Below are 16,504 nucleotides of genomic sequence, written 5' to 3' on the forward strand. Positions count from 1 at the left end.
TCTTGACTAGGCCTTAATCTATGGGTCAAAGGATACTTGCATGACACATCCTGGGGTGTTTTACAAGTATTCTAACAAGCAAAGTTTTAGGAAGAAAAAGCATCTACTAGGGCCTATATACACTTGTCGAGCTTCCCAAATAGACGGTTTCACAAAAATTTTCCTAAATGCAACTATATGCCATGATGCAACTACATATATACATCCTAATGCATATGCTTCTACCAACTATTATGCCAAATAATCTAAATACAAGTCCTAAATTCACATTGTTTATACCGCATCAATCAAAATAAAGCCACATAGTCATTAACATAAAGAGGAAAAAGGAGATTGGGAAGATCATACCATGCGGTCATCAATATCCTCATGTCTCGGATGTGGCGTAGTCAATCAATGTGAACACGGATGAACAAACACAATATATACAAAACAATATATACAAGACTATACTACAAAGGAAATGAACTTGTTTTTGGATTTTCAATTTTACAAATTTTTTTGGATTTTTCGAAATTTTTAATTTTTTTGGATTTTGTATAAAAGTCAAGTTAGAATTTCCCATCCCCACACTAGTATGGGCATTGTCCTCAATGGCCAATACGATAGGAAATTATGCAATGAATATGCATGATTTATAAACTAAATGCAAACTATACTAAACTACACTACATGATGCATGTGTTTTTGTTATGGTGGAGAGCATAATTTAAATTAGCTCCCAATGCATATGCATGGACTTCCCCAAACCAAAATAGACATTATTTCTAATGTCATGAATTTCGGGGGAGTTTATGTACATGGAATGCAATGCATGAAAAGATTGTCATTTTGGATTTTACAAGTTGGGAACAATGATAATGAACACCTTAATGAAGCCAAGGTGTTAGTCCTCCAATGTTGCTAGGACTCCAATAAAATGATCAAGATAAAATAAAAAAAACAAGAGAAGTAGACAAACCATAAGGGAGGTGTAAGAATGTAGGAGCCTCCAAAGTTTGCTAATCCTCACCCATCGTATCACCATCATCATCATCTTCCTCTCTTGAGGCATCATCAACCTCCATAGATGTGGAATCATGTCCACTCTCACTCTCACTTGCTTGTTCTTCCTCACTTTCCTCTTCCTCTTCTTGGACTTCTTCTTCTTCTCCTCCTTCTTGGTCACTACCCTCTTCAACAACCATCTCCTCTCCACCCGGTCTACCACCACTAGAAATGGTAGGAAAGAATACTTCATTATCCGCCCAACTAGGCAAGGGACAAGACGGATCAAGAAGTCCTTGCCTAGCTAGATGTAGGAGGGGCGGATATTGGGCCTTGTAAGCATCCACTCTATCATTGTAAGCTTGCTTATGCATTTCCCTCATGAGTAGAGTCAAGTAATCATTTCCCACTTCGACATCTTTGGGTTTGAACTCGTGGTATTCAAATGGGTAAGGTGGGGTGATAATGGAGGAGGAGGGCTCGGCAATTTTGCCCCTTTGTTGTTGAATGATATACTCGGTCTCTTCGGAGAGTGGGAGAAGGTAGTTTGGTCGGTGAACATTCAATCGGCAAATTTTGGAAGGTAAGGTGAAGGATCTAGCTTCATTTGTTAACCACCCATATTTGTTGTCAAGAGTGTCGTGCTTGACCCACTTAAACTTGTGAATCATGGTGTCCATATCAATAAGATGGCCTCCTTTAACCGGCACATAAGTGTTGTTTTTGTTGAAATTCCGGTTGAAATGCTTAGCCAAATGGGTAACTAGTCCTCGATTGACAATAAAGGCGGTGCCTTCTTTGCCACAATCGACATTAAGCCATCGTTCAACCAAAAGTCTTAGAGCATTGTATGGCTTGGTAAATTCCCTCCCAATGTTCAAGGCCGACTCAAGAAGAATACAATCGAGCTTGGTAAGATGATTTGTGCCATTCCTAGCTATCAAAGTATTCCCAATGACCTTATGCCATACTCTAATGCCCGGATGGTGGACTAAGAGAGCACGACAATCATGAAAGCGTATGAATTTCTTTCCGGAAATTGCTATCCAAAGAGGAGCGGGGTCATACTTGTTAGGAGTCTTTGTATATTTCGGGTTATCACTAAGGCCTAATATCTCACCCAATTCGCCATAAGTTATGCGTCTATCAACATTTTCAAGACGAAACTCGATGTTGGTTCGAGTCTCCACCCTTGTGACTTTCAAAGAACTTAAAAATTCCTAGGTGAGGGAAGGGTATGTCAATTTTTTCATTGTAAACAATTTACCCAATCCCATAGACTCAAAGAAGGTTTTGGTTTGTTCAAGAACACCTAACTTTGACAATGCATCTTCACAAATAAACTTAGTAGGCATGATGGTTTTCTTAGCAAAGAGAATGAATTTCTCCCTATGAGAGTCGGAAGTGAAAATTACCTCCGGATAATTGGATAATTGTTCAATGACCGGAGTTGTTGATGTTGTAGCTTCCATAGGGGGATCTTGTTGTTGAACCTCCAACCTTGCCTCATGGACTACCAATGCCTTTGACAATTGTTTTGCTTGAAGAGCTAGTTGCCTTTTGGAAATTGTCTTCTTTTGGGGTGCCTTGTTGCCTCCTTTAGTTCTTGCCATTCTCCTTTGCTCGATTACACCAATGAAAGATTGAAATCTTCAATTTTTAGTAATGCCCAAATCGATTTGGGATGAATGAATATTGCTTTGTATCCTAAAAATCGACTGAAAACTTGAAGATTTTGGTGTTTGAATCACTTGTTGTTGCAAAAGGAGTGATTAATTTTTGTTGTGAGGAAGTTTGGATTTGATTTGGTTGAGGAAATTTGATTTTGTTGATGGAGAGGATGAGGGTTTTGGGGTTTTGGGGTTTTGGGGTTTTGGGTAGTGTTTGTATGTTTGAATAAATGAGAATGAATGGGAGAAGAGGGCTTTAAAAGACCCGTTATATTTGAAACTGCAGGGGGAGACGAGCGGACCAGGTGTCGGGACGCTCGGATTCTTCAAAATTTGGCTCAGGAAAAGACGCCACAGGACGAGCGTCTTTCTGGAAAGACGAGCGGATTCTTTATGGAGGGACGAGCGTCTTTCTGGCTGGACGCTCGGATTCCTTTACAGAGAAAATCCCAGAATTTTTGCAGCAAAAAGACGAGCGTCTTTCTTGAAGGACGACCGTCAAGAATAAGACAAGCGGATTCTCAGCTGAGACGCTCGGATTCAGAGTCAGACCAAATTTTTGATTTCTGCAGCTCTACCAGACGAGCGTCTGGTGCTTTGGACGCTCTAGTTTCTTCAGGACGAGCGGATTGTCCTTTTGGCCGCTCGGATTCTTCCCTGACCACACGGATTAAGGTCCATCCGTGGGTACTTCGTAACCCGTGTCATTTTAATTCTTTAATTCTCGTGTTCTTCATTGTAGGGGCACTACAAAGGCATGAATAGCCTAGGCAATTGCTATCCCCACACTAAGGTAAAGCACTACACATCAATAAAATCATAAGTCCCTCCCTCACTTCTCTCAAAATGATGAATATCTTGATCAAGGCACAAAAATATAAATCCAAAAATGACAAAAATGCAATGTAATAATAGAAATGCAAGTTAGGGAGTTAGAATATTTACAAATGGTGGTTTAGGGAGGACTCCACCAAACTCTCATCCAATGTGAGATGTCAAGGGGGGGCATGTTCAAGGTGTTGTTGATGTTACTCAACACCTTGAAGAAGTAGTCGAAAGCTTGATCATTATCATGATAAAGGTCCTCAATAGATCTTTGCACTTGTTGTTCTCCATGATGGTCTTGGTTCATAGAATTACCAATATAGGGATTGAATATCCCTTCGAACTCATCATCCCAAAGACCGCAAACTTCGTGTTGAACCATATAGCTTATATGTTTATGTTTTGATGATGTCGAGGTGTTTTATATTTTATATACTTGTTGCGTGTAATCGTTTGTCTAAGTGTTTTAGAATCAACTTATTACAAGCAAGTAACAAAGAAGATTGTGATGGTAGTATGAAGTGCTCAAGCCCCTATCCAAGATCAAACGATATAAAGATTCATTCAAGATTTATATGAAGACGAAGTCCGTCTAAATATTAATCAAGCTTGGATGATGACGTAGCCTATACTCGAAGATCTCCTTGAAGATTAGAATAGTATAGGTGATTGTCTCGTAATGATAATCAAGAATGAGGTTCTTGAATTGGTAAAGTTATAGCTTTGCAGCTATAACATTACTAGTAAAAGAGCTCAATGTTATAGCTCTCCTACTATAACATTGAGATGCTGAGTTTATTATACACGACTTATAATGTTTCAAAAATTGTTTTGAAAATTGTTTAACATTTATTTTAAATGTTTTGATAAAAGTATTTATTTAATTATGGCCGGTTTAGTGCGGAGTTTGGTTTTATGTTGAACGTTGGTTAGTGGTCTTGATAGGTCAACTTATGAGTTGGACTATGCCACTAATTAAGGTTTTAACAAAGCCTCTCCTAAAACCTAAATTCTAAACCATATATTGAGCTAGGGTTTGCACGAGTCACGAGGCTTATGAGCCGTGACATCTCGTGTTACATAGGGTATATTTGGTAAATATTTTATTCTATAATAATATCTTTACATATCTTATATATCTTACTTAATATATTTGTTTATAATAAAAGATATTCTTGTTTTAGGAAATCTTATCATATCTTAGAATTTATAGTAAAGATAATATTTGAATATATTATATTCTATCTTTTGGAATATTCTTTATTATCTTTTAAGGCCTTTAGGAAAGAGATAATAGAAGATATGATTTGTTAACATATCTCTTCTATTCGGCCAATTAGGGTTTGTATAAACCGAATTGCCTTGCTCCTTCTTTTCTATAAATACTTTGCTCTTTACAACATTTAAAGTAGAGAACTTAAGCATAAAAAATTGATTTAAATTTTAAAAAGCAAACAGTGTGTTTATAAGCAGAAAAACCGATTTGTTATTTTTGAAAGGTCGTGTGTTTTAAACTCGTATACTCGTTTTTATTGTTATCATTATAAGATAATAGTTCTTAGTTGATTTCTTACTTGTTCATTAACGTGAACCTTTGTTAGAATCATTAGTGCTTTCTTATTAGCGTAAGTTAGTCACTTGAGTATTTAACGGTACTCATTGAGTTACAGCTATAGTTAGTTGTACGAGTTGGGTTAGTAAATTTGTAATCCGTAGAAAGGTACTAAATTTATTAATCGAGAATAGTGGACGTAGGTTTCGACTTGTGAAACTGAACCACTTCAAAAACCGTGTGTCTCCTCGTTCTTTCGTTCGTTTGTTTATTTCGTTTACATTCACTAGTTGAATAGTTAAAGTTTAATCAATAAACTTTAAATAATCAATTACATACACATAATCGAAAAAGCTTTCAAAAGTTTTAAATCCTCAATTCACCCCCCCCTCTTGAGTATTTTGGATCAATAGACTCTTCAATTGGTATCAGAGCCTCGTGCTCTTGATTGCCTAACCGCAAAGAGGCTGATCTATCTTGTTTTTCATTTATCTTATCGTTTTATATTCCGCTGCCTATCACGTGATAAATGGATTCCAAATATCTCAAGTGTCCCGTATTTGATGGGAAAAATTATGGATTGTGGAAAAACATGATGACTCACTATGTGAAAGGTCACGATTGGGAGTGCTGGAGGATTATCCAAAACGGACCACACAAAATTCTTGTAGCATCCGAGGAAGGCACTACCTATGAAACGAAAGAAGAGGACTATGTCGAGGCCGACTACAAGAAGGCCGAAAAGAACTCCAAAGCAATAAGTCTCCTGCAAAACGGAATGACTTCCACAGAGTTTGATCGGTTTTCTTCATACTCTACGGCCAAGGAGATATGGGATGGGCTTGAACTAGCTTATGAAGGTACTTCCATTGTTAGGAAGCACCGAATAGATTTGCTTACGCAAAAATAGGAGCTATTCATTATGGAGCCTAATGAGTCCTTAGATAGTATGTCCGCAAGGTTCTCAAGCATCATAAACGAACTGAAAAACCTAGGTAGGAAATTCAGTACTGAGGACATTGCTAGAAAGGTTCTTAGGAGCCTGACTAAGAAGTGGCGTGCTAAAGTCACTACAATGGAGGAATCACGAGATCTTGAAAACCTATCCTATCAAGAACTCATCGGTGCTCTCATGGCCCATGAAATTACTCTTAACAAAGATGACGCTGAACCAAGCCGAAATAAGAGTATGGGCTTGAAGAGTGAAGAAGTTGACTCTGAACTAGAGGATGAAACTGTTCTGTTTGCACGCCGCTTCAAAAATAAGATATTTCGAAACAAACAAACAAAATCATCCTACAACAACAACAATAAATCATCCAACAAAAAGGTTACTGAATAAAAGTCGTCCTTCGCAAATAGAGGTTGCTTCAAGTGTGGAGAATCTGGTCATATGATCAAGGATTGTCCAACATGGGAGAAGATAAAGGACAAGACAAAACGTGAGAAGACAAAGAGAGAATTCAAACAAGTTATGATGGCTTCGTGTTGGGGAGACCTTGACTTAGAAGATGACGAGGAATATGAAGACGACGAAGTTGCTAACCTTTGTCTCAGCAGCGTTAGTCTTGACCTAATCTCCGACAGCGATGATGAAAGCACAAACTCTCAATCAAATTATTGCTTTCTCGGAGAATCAGACGAAGATGATGATGAAGAGGTAAGTTATCTTGAGCTTAAAAAACGCGTTAAGAAACTGTCTAAAAGTGCTTTAATTGAATTCTTTGAACAATCTCTTGATAAGTGTCACGAACAGGACTTGAAGCTAAAAGATCTAAAGGAACAGATTCTTGAAATCGCGGAAGAGAATCATACTCTGAAGGCCGAAGTTAAGAAGTAGAAATCTAAGGTTATAGCGGGAAAGCAACAATGTTAGATTCTTCTATGGCTGAAAAGAAGGAATTAGAGTCCAAAGTTATAGCTAATGAAGCTATAACTTCCGACCTAAAGCTTAACATCAAGTACCTTCAAGCCAAAGTTATAGCTAATGAAGCTATAACTTTAGAACTTAGAAAACCAAAGAGCTTTTGGAAACTAAGGTCACATCTGATGAAGCAGTGATCTTAGACCAAAAGAAAGAGATAGATTCTCTTTCAAAGCAATTAAAGGAATCTAAGTCTGATATGATCAATGTTAAGAAACAACACTCCGATGTTGTGTTCCTTCTTAACAAACGATTCCAAGACTTTCGTGATAACTTTAAGAAATATAATGATGTAGATCACACGAAATGTCAAGAGGAAATTAAAACCCTAAAAGACCTACTTCTTCATGCTAGAAAGGTCCATGATAAGTGGGAAGGTAGCACAAAAGTCCTAAAGTTCCTAACCGAACAATCTGACAATAATATGAAGATGGGGTTAGGACATGAGTGCTACAGCCGTAGAGATCACTCTAAATGCAAATCAACACCTTCGGATTTTGATTTCAGAAAAAGGAAGTATGCTGATCTTCCTGAATACCTGATTTGCAATTACTGCGGTCATACGGGTCACATCCAAATCAATTGTGTCAAAAAGGCTCATGATATACGAAAAAATGCCGACCATGCTAAAACTGTTGACACGGTTGACGAGAATGATGAAACCCCCATTAATGAACCTAACGAACAAAGGAACAATAAATTTCGTTGGTTCTATGACATGGCCTTTGACTATAGCAAGAAACCTAGCACCTCACAAAACCCTTGTCGACCTCAACCTAGTAAACCTATTCACAAGGGAAACAGTCATGAAAACCCTAGAGAAATTCCTAGACCAAAAGAAAACCCTAAACCTAGAACACCTCCCAAGCCAAATAAACCAAGGGTTAGAAAAACGGTAATTAGACAAGTTTGGATTCGAAAGGATTTAGTATATAGAGTAACTAATCATAAGGGACCCAACTTAGCTTGGGTACCTAAAAACTGTATCTAATCCTTTCTGCAGGAAGTAGTGAAAGAAAACAATCAATGGTATCTTAATAGTGGATGTTCAAGACACATGACCAGAGATAAGAATTTATTTCTTTCACTCAAGCCGTTCAATGGAGGAAAAGTGACGTTCGGGGACAACAAAAAGGGAAAAGTCATTGGCGTTGGCAAAATCGGAATTTCTAAGTCTCACGCAATCAGTGATGTTTATCTCGTGGATGGTCTAAAACATAACTTGCTAAGCATATCTCAACTATGCGACAAATGTAACAAAGTAGTTTTTCATACTGATAGTTATCGCATTATTATTGAAGGAACTAGCAATGTTATTCTAGAAGGCCACAGGAAAAGAAATGTTTATATGGTAGATTTAAATGCTGTGCCTACTAACTCTTTTTCATGCATGAAAGTTACTCTTGATGATCCTTGTCTATGGCATAAACGATTTGGTCACATTAGCTCACTAACCTTGAACAAACTCAAGAAGTGGGACTTGGTTGAAGGGTTACCTAAGATCAAGTTCGACCAAGAAAGGATGTGTGACACGTGTGCAAGGTGCAAACAAGTAAGATCATCGTTCAAACCGAAAAGAGTAGTAAGCACAAATCAAGCCTTGGAATTAGTACACATGGATTTATGTGGACCAATGAAGGTAAGGAGTAGAGGAGGATCTAGGTACGTCTTTGTTCTTGTAGACGATTACTCAAGGTATGTATGGCCTATCTTTCTTCATTCAAAAGACGAAACTTTTGATGAATTTGATTGTCTTATGAAACGTGTTCAAAACAAGTATAAGACTAATCTTGTATCTATTCGTACGGATCATGGCACCGAGTTTGACAATCAAGCTTTCATAGAATATTGTAGAGTTAATGGTGTAGGGCATAACTTCTCTGCACCAAGAACTCCTCAACAAAACGGTGTTGTTGAACGTATGAATAGAACTTTAGAAGATATGGCACGTACAATGCTTTTGTGTCGTGGTTTACCTCGTAACTTTTGGGCTGAAGCCATTAGTACTTCTTGCTACATCCATAATCGTGCTATGATCCGACCTATTCTTAAGAAAACCCCCTACAAACTCCTTAGAGGTCGAAAACCTAATATCTCCCATCTTCGTTGCTTTGGGAGTAAGTGCTTTGTTCATAATAACGGTAAGAACCATTTAAGTAAGTTCGACCCTAGGAGTGATGAGGCGATTTTCATAGGATATTCAGATCATAGCAAGGCTTACAAAGTCTTCAATAAAAGAACTCTTTGTATTGAAGAAAGTGTCCATGTCATCTATTATGAGGATAACGTGTTTGATAAGCCTGTACAGGATGAGGAAGAAGACTTGGATGAACCCGACTTCCGTCTCTCAAGAGACGATCCCCCGGAACTAGAATTGGAGGATAATGAGATTCAGGGAACGAATGATGAACTTGATCGTTCCTCAAAAGATAAAAAGGAGAAAACCAATGTTATAGTTGATGATACTATAACATTGACTCAAAATAAGGACTCCCAAACCAATGTTATAGATGATGTTACTATAACATTGAATCCAAATCAAGGTGTAGAGTCCGAGGTTATAATCGACTCTAATATAACACCCGGATTGGATTCAGGGGGAACTTCCTCCAATTCCGATCCAAATGAAGTTGGGACAAGCTCAAATAACGATGTTGAACCAAGTACTTCAACAAAGTGGAAATACAAGAGCTCACACCCCATGGACAATATTCTAGGGAATATTAAGAAGGGTGTTCAAACAAGACGATCCTTGAATAACTTCTGCTCCTTCTACTCTTTTCTATCCATGATCGAACCAACAAATATCAATGAAGCTCTTGCTGAATCTGATTGGATTATAGCTATGCAAGAAGAGCTACAACAGTTCGAAAGAAACAAGGTTTGGCACTTAGTTGCTAAACCAAAGGATCGATCTGTCATTGGAACACGGTGGGTTTTTAGGAACAAACTAGATGATGCCGGAGTCATTGTCAGGAACAAAGCAAGATTGGTGGTCGAAGATTATAATCAACAAGAAGGAATAGATTATGACGAGACCTTCGCACCTGTCACTCGTCTTGAAGCTATTAGACTTCTAATAGCCTTCGCTGCACATAAAGGAATGAAGCTCTTCCAGATGGACGTCAAGACAACATTTCTAAATGGGTATTTACAGGAAGAAGTCTTCGTTGAACAACCTCCCGGATTTAAAAATAGCGAATTTGAAGATCACGTCTTCAAGTTGGATAAGGCCCTATACGGATTGAAGCAAGCACCTAGGGCTTGGTACGACAGATTATCCAAATTTCTACTTGACAGTGGATTCAGTAGAGGATCTGTTGATAAAACCCTATTTCTAAAATCCGAGGAATCTGACCTCTTAGTTGTTCAAATCTACGTCGATGACATTATTTTTGGATCGACCAACCGAAGCTTGTGCAAATATTTTTCTAAGTTGATGACTTCCGAGTTCGAGATGAGTATGATGGGAGAATTGAAATTCTTCCTAGGTCTACAAATACAACAAACCAATGAAGGCATTAAAATCCATCAACATAAATATATTAAGGAATTAATTCAAAAATTCGGAATGGAAAATTCTCATGCTATGCCTACTCCAATGGTCGAGAACAAGAAATTGACATTGGATGAAGACGGTAAATCAGTTGATGAAACTACTTACCGTGGGATGATTGGGTCACTGTTATATTTGACCGCAAGTAGACCCGATATTATGTTTAGCGTCTGCGTTTGTGCGAGATATCAATCATCTCCCAAAGAATCGCATATGACGGCCGTAAAACGAATTTTACGATATTTAATTGGAACGGCCAATCTATATTTGTTGTATTCGATGGAGTGTAATTTTGATCTTGTCGGTTATTCTGATGCCGACTGCGCAGGATGTTCTCTAGACAGAAAAAGTACGTCGGGTGTCGCCACTTTTGTCGGACCGTGTATCATTACGTGGGGTTCGAAGAAGCAAAATTCAGTTGCTCTCTCAACTGCTGAAGCCGAATATATTGCTGCAGGACTGGTATGTACTCAACTGTTATGGCTTAAGCAACAATTACGTGATTATGGTATTGATGTAGGATGTATTCCTATTTTATGTGATAATACTAGTGCAATTATTATTTCTAAAAATCCCGCACAACATTCACGTACCAAACACATTGAAATAAGACATCATTTTATTCGAGACCATGTTGAGAAGGGGAATATAAAACTTGAATTTTGTAGTACTGAAAAACAATGGGCGGACATTTTGACAAAGTCATTAGCTAGAGAACGATTTGAGACTTTACGGTTGGAAATTGGTTTAATCAGTGGTACCTATGTTTCTATACACGTTCAATTTTCCTATGACTGACTAGTTAAGTTAAGATTGTATGACTGTGTCCGTATATTGCGTTGCATGAATAATTTCGTTTATAGGAATATATATTTGTCATAAATTTCTATTTGTTATTTAGAATTTTATTATCTATACAAACTTAATTCCTTATCAAATGAATAAGACACACCATATCTTTTATCTTTCCAATTCACATACAAATTTTCTTAAAATCACCTTCCATGTTACACGGCTAGCTTTCCATATACAATTCTACTTCCTATATTTTATCCTTTATTATATAAATTCTATCACCTAATCTCCTATACCTACCATAACTCCTATCACTATTTGACACTTACCAAATTAATCACTCCCTTATTATCATAGACTAGGATGCTACTTGCCTTATTTCATGTAACCCTAGTCTTATAATTACCCCCTCCCTTTGCCCTGTAAACCATACCCACAACCCACTTGCATAACTTTTTCTCTTCTCAAAATATTTACCATCATCACCATCACCTTCTTTACACAACCAACACCATCACTTCCTTTACTCAACTATCACCATCATAATGAATCCTAACCATGCAAAAACCCGATCATCAACCCGCCATCAACAAAGCCGCCACTTTCACAAACCATCATCACCACTACCATCTAATGATCATAATTCTACTAATTATCCTTCATCTTAACCAAACCCAACTACGCCCCTGTTTCGTGGTCGGGACGAGTCGATGTCCGAGGGTAAAAGGCGCCGTCTTTTTAAAGGGAAAAATAAGGTAGTTGTTGATGAAGGTGAAGATGTGGAGGAACCCGAGGTTATTGTTCGGAACGGTGTTGCTCGTACCTTGCTTCGGGATGTTTCGAAAGCTGCAACAAATGAAGGGTTAAATCGTGTTCGGCTAACTCATGACGAAAGCATCCTTGTTAATCCTGTTTTGAGGTATTCTATTCATGGAGGAAGGTACTATCCGAAATCTTGGTTGGTTAATGTTCCCGCTCTTAAGTTCTTTGTTGATTTTCTTGATTTTCAAGGGTGGAGTCACATTAGTCAATTTTCGGGTCCTATTTATCCGGTTGAAGTGGTTCAATTCTTTGCTACTGTGTCAGTTAAGAAAGGAGTCTTGCATGCGGTGGTTAATGGGGTTGATGTGACGGTCTCTGTTTTGGATTTTTGCTCTACTTTTCCGGTCCCCGATGACGGAATTGAATTTAATCTGAGTCTTGAATGGTCTAATGTGGTGAGTGAAAAGGAAATGTTAGTTAAAAGGTATTTTGAGGAGGTTGGGACGGACGGAGGTAATATTGTGGTTCGTCCTCTCTCGGCAAAAATCAAGTTCCTCTTGAACTTTCTTTGGAACACGGTTGTGCCGAGGAGAGGAGGTCGTGATAAATTTTCGAGTTATGAGGCTATTGTAATCTATTCATGGTTGGAGGGACAAAAAGTGAATTTGGCAAGTCATGTGTTGCATCGTATCATTCAAACGAGTCTCACGGTTACCAAGGAAAAATTAAGTACAACAATCGACTTACCATATGGGATGTGGGTGTCTCGGTTGTTGGAGATAAAACAAGTGGTGGGACGGGATAGTTATGGTGTAAGTGCACGGGATTGCATGTGTGATCGGTTGATCAAGCTTATGGGTCTTGTTGTTGATGGACCCGAGTTACTTCTTGTTAAGGATGTTGAGAAAACCCCGGGTGATTCGGGTTTGGGGACTACGGAGGCGAAATTGGAAGGGTTTATGAGTGGTTTAATGGAGAAGTTTGAGGAGCATTCAACCAACTTGGCTACGGTATTGTCACGGGTTGGAGCATCTCGGACTTTAGAGTCGGGTTTGGATGCTTCTCAGGTTTATTCTTGGATGGATGCGGTGGATAAGAGGTTAGAGGGTTTTGAACGGGAATTGAAGGCAATCCGTGGGGAAGTGTTCCCACATGGTGACCGTCTTACTTTCCTCACGAGTCAAGGTGGAGCGTTGGTCATGCACGGAAAGGCTATGGCAAGTGATCAATCGCTTACATTGAAGGCCACGAAAGCTTTGTCCTTGAAGGTGCTCAACTTTGAAAGGAGTATCCAGACTCTTTCTCAGCTTCACTACTACAATTTAAGGCTACGAGAACGCCTCTAAGAGAACGGTTGATAGAGGAACCGGTCTCTTTCTTATAAAGTAACAAAGATAACGGTTGTTTCTTCCAACCGTGCTCGTAAATTAACAAAGAGAACGGTTAGGTTTGACCAACCGTCTTAAAAGAAATAAGAGACCGGTTAATATTTAGAACCGTTCTCCTTGAAAAACAAAGAGCGCGGTCCCTCTTTATCAACTGTTCTATTTGTTAATTTGTAAATCCTAAATAATATCGAACTTCCCGTTCACACTTCCCCGCACATACAACTTCCATGCTTTCTTTCGAACACCAACAATCATCGCTTTTGTCCCTTGTCCGTGGTCGCTCTTATTCCTACGTTACCTCCTGCCGCCGTTAGGTCTCTATCCCGCCGCCACCTTTCTTCCTTTTTACAAGGTTTGGTTCACTACAAGACACACGCGTTTTTGAGACCGTTTCTTTGAGACCGCCTGAAAAAACGGTCTCAAAATATAATTTGGGACTGAATACGGTCTCAAAAGTATAAAATCGGTCTCAATTTTGTAACAGCTTCCAATACGGTCTCAAAATATATTAAGTAATCTCAAATTTGGGTGCAATTAGAATATTTGGGACTGTAGTCGGTCTCAAATTTACCCGCTAGCGATATCTATCTATCTATATTATCTATATTATAATTATAATAGAGAAACCAGCTGACATCATCCTATACACATGGCAACACCACGTTTACGCATTCCCGCCCAACTCACTCACTTCATTATTCAGACTAAAGACTAAAAAACCAACACAAAGAAGCGCTATTCCCATTCATCCTAAAACCCTAAAATTCAAACGTTTGCCCAAATTTCTATCTCCGTCTATCTACTAAGTTTCTTTAATCAATCAAACTTATATTAGTGAATAGTAAAATCTAATAGATCATTCATGAAAGAAGCCGTTTCCCATGGAATCTATGGCATCATTCCGATAATCATTTGGATGTCTGTTTGCAGTGAACTTGCTATTTACATAAGGTTCAATTAGCATATTTTCCTCCCATCCATCTTATTTATTCGCTTTACGAAATTGTTTGATCATAGTTTGTTAAAGTTGTTCATGAACTTCTGTTACTTTGTTGTTTTGTCACTTCACATATTTATGAAGTCTTTCGCTAAAATATTGATCTTATCTGGTATAGTGATCGACGTTATGTTTATTTGAGGAAATCGGTTGGTCCAAATGCAGTAGTTCGGTTTAATTATTTGATCATTTGATTTGTCATGTGGACGATTTTGAGATTGCACTAAAGGTATTCGATTAAATGCTAACTTTAATTTTAATATCAATAGTATGGAAACAGCCAAATGTGATTGACACTCACCATTTTGGTGACTTCATTTTCCGTCCCCTCCTCAATTCTCATGTCACTAAGACACTGGGTTAATGTTATTGTTGTTGCTACACCATTTTTGAAAATTAGATTTTGAGGTCGTATGAGAACTTGGAATTGCTTGATGAAGTTCCTAAATTGGTATTACATACTCCCTAACTTTAGTTTTAATATCAATAGTACTTTATTAATCAAGTATTGCAAGGAAGGAAACCTAAGGAAGCCAGGAAGGGATGGGTTGTTGAAATGAGGTGTTATATACTTACGTGCTTGATTATACTCCCTATAAATTATAGTACCTTGCATCGTCTTAAATGTAGTCCGTGGAAGCTAATGTCGGTTGTTAGTTAGTAAGGCCGTAAGGGTAGTGTCAGTACCCCTAGATGACAATAATGACTTGCTGGTTTCTTATGTCTTGCTTCAGTTTAGTACTTTACAATCAATGAATTGTTGGAAGAGAAGCTGCATAAAGTTACTTGGACTAGAATAAGAATTGGTTTTGGATAGATAATGGACAGTGTTACGTTCTTTTGTATGTTAATGTGTACTGATGAAATGGTGTGTATTCTCTGTTTAGCTTCATTCTCTCCTAAATTAATTATACAAAGTTTAATTGAACAATGGTGAAATATATTCAGCTTCGGCAGTCATTGGAAGGGCATCAAGATTCAAGAGCATCAGAATGTGGGTTATAAGTACTAGCATGCTCATTCTCAGGGGTTTTCCTGCCTATTGAATGCAATCCTAATTGCATTTATGGTATGTTCATTTAAGGGATATTCTCCCTTGAGGTTAAGAATTGAAATGCATTCCCCTCATTTTATTTTCTCCAATATCCGCTGCTAACTATATAGATCATTTTATTTCAACTCCTATTTATAGATCATAATGATTTTAATTCAATTTTCTATCTATTTTTTCTTCTGCCTTTTACCCGTCCTGAATGTGTAGTCTATATTGTTAACCTCAAGGGAGAATATGCGACCGCTTTTTGAGCTTCTGAGACCGCTTATGGCGGTCTCAAAACCGCATATTTCTTGTAGTGGTTGAATTTAAATTTTAGTGTTAATTGTTGTTGTTTGAGGTTTAAATTAGTCTTATATACATGAATTACACTTCTTATGTTGTTAAAATGTTGGGTAATTGATTATTTGATGTTAAAATTGAGATTAAGTAAGTTAGGGTTTGTATTATTTGGGGATTTTTGTTATTTGGGCAAAAATATAATGAATTGTGTGCTAGGTGCAAATCGATTGTCATTTGATGCTCCCCTAGCTGTTCAGCGACATAGGTGCTTAAAAAATTATGAAGCTTTGAGGTTTTCAACCCCAATTCTAACCTTAGGGGAACTCTCGTTGCAAGAATGAGAGAGCGTAGTATAAGCAGTGGAGGAAAATATGTCTCAGTGCATCTTCCCTTTGAAGTGGTAAGATAACCTTGTTTTAATTGTTGATATTGATGCTCTCTGGAAAGTGGCTATCAATTTTACAGGATGTTGGTTGATTTTATTCTTTTCAAGTCAAGTGCAGGATATGCAAGCATGTGTATGAAAAAGAAGCAATTATGCACCATATTTGGCACACCACTAAATCTAACAATTGCCCTGTTCAAGGTATTTCACCATCAATTCTATATTTGTATGATTTGCCGATTCGGTTCATGTTTGTTTTTATCTTCATGTATTTCTCTTCCTTTCAAATTGACAAATAGCCTTGTGTGCTTCAAGAGTGGTTTGTGA

Source organism: Silene latifolia, chromosome 4, assembly GCF_048544455.1.
Source record: "Silene latifolia isolate original U9 population chromosome 4, ASM4854445v1, whole genome shotgun sequence".
NCBI classification, from domain to species: Eukaryota; Viridiplantae; Streptophyta; class Magnoliopsida; order Caryophyllales; family Caryophyllaceae; genus Silene; species Silene latifolia.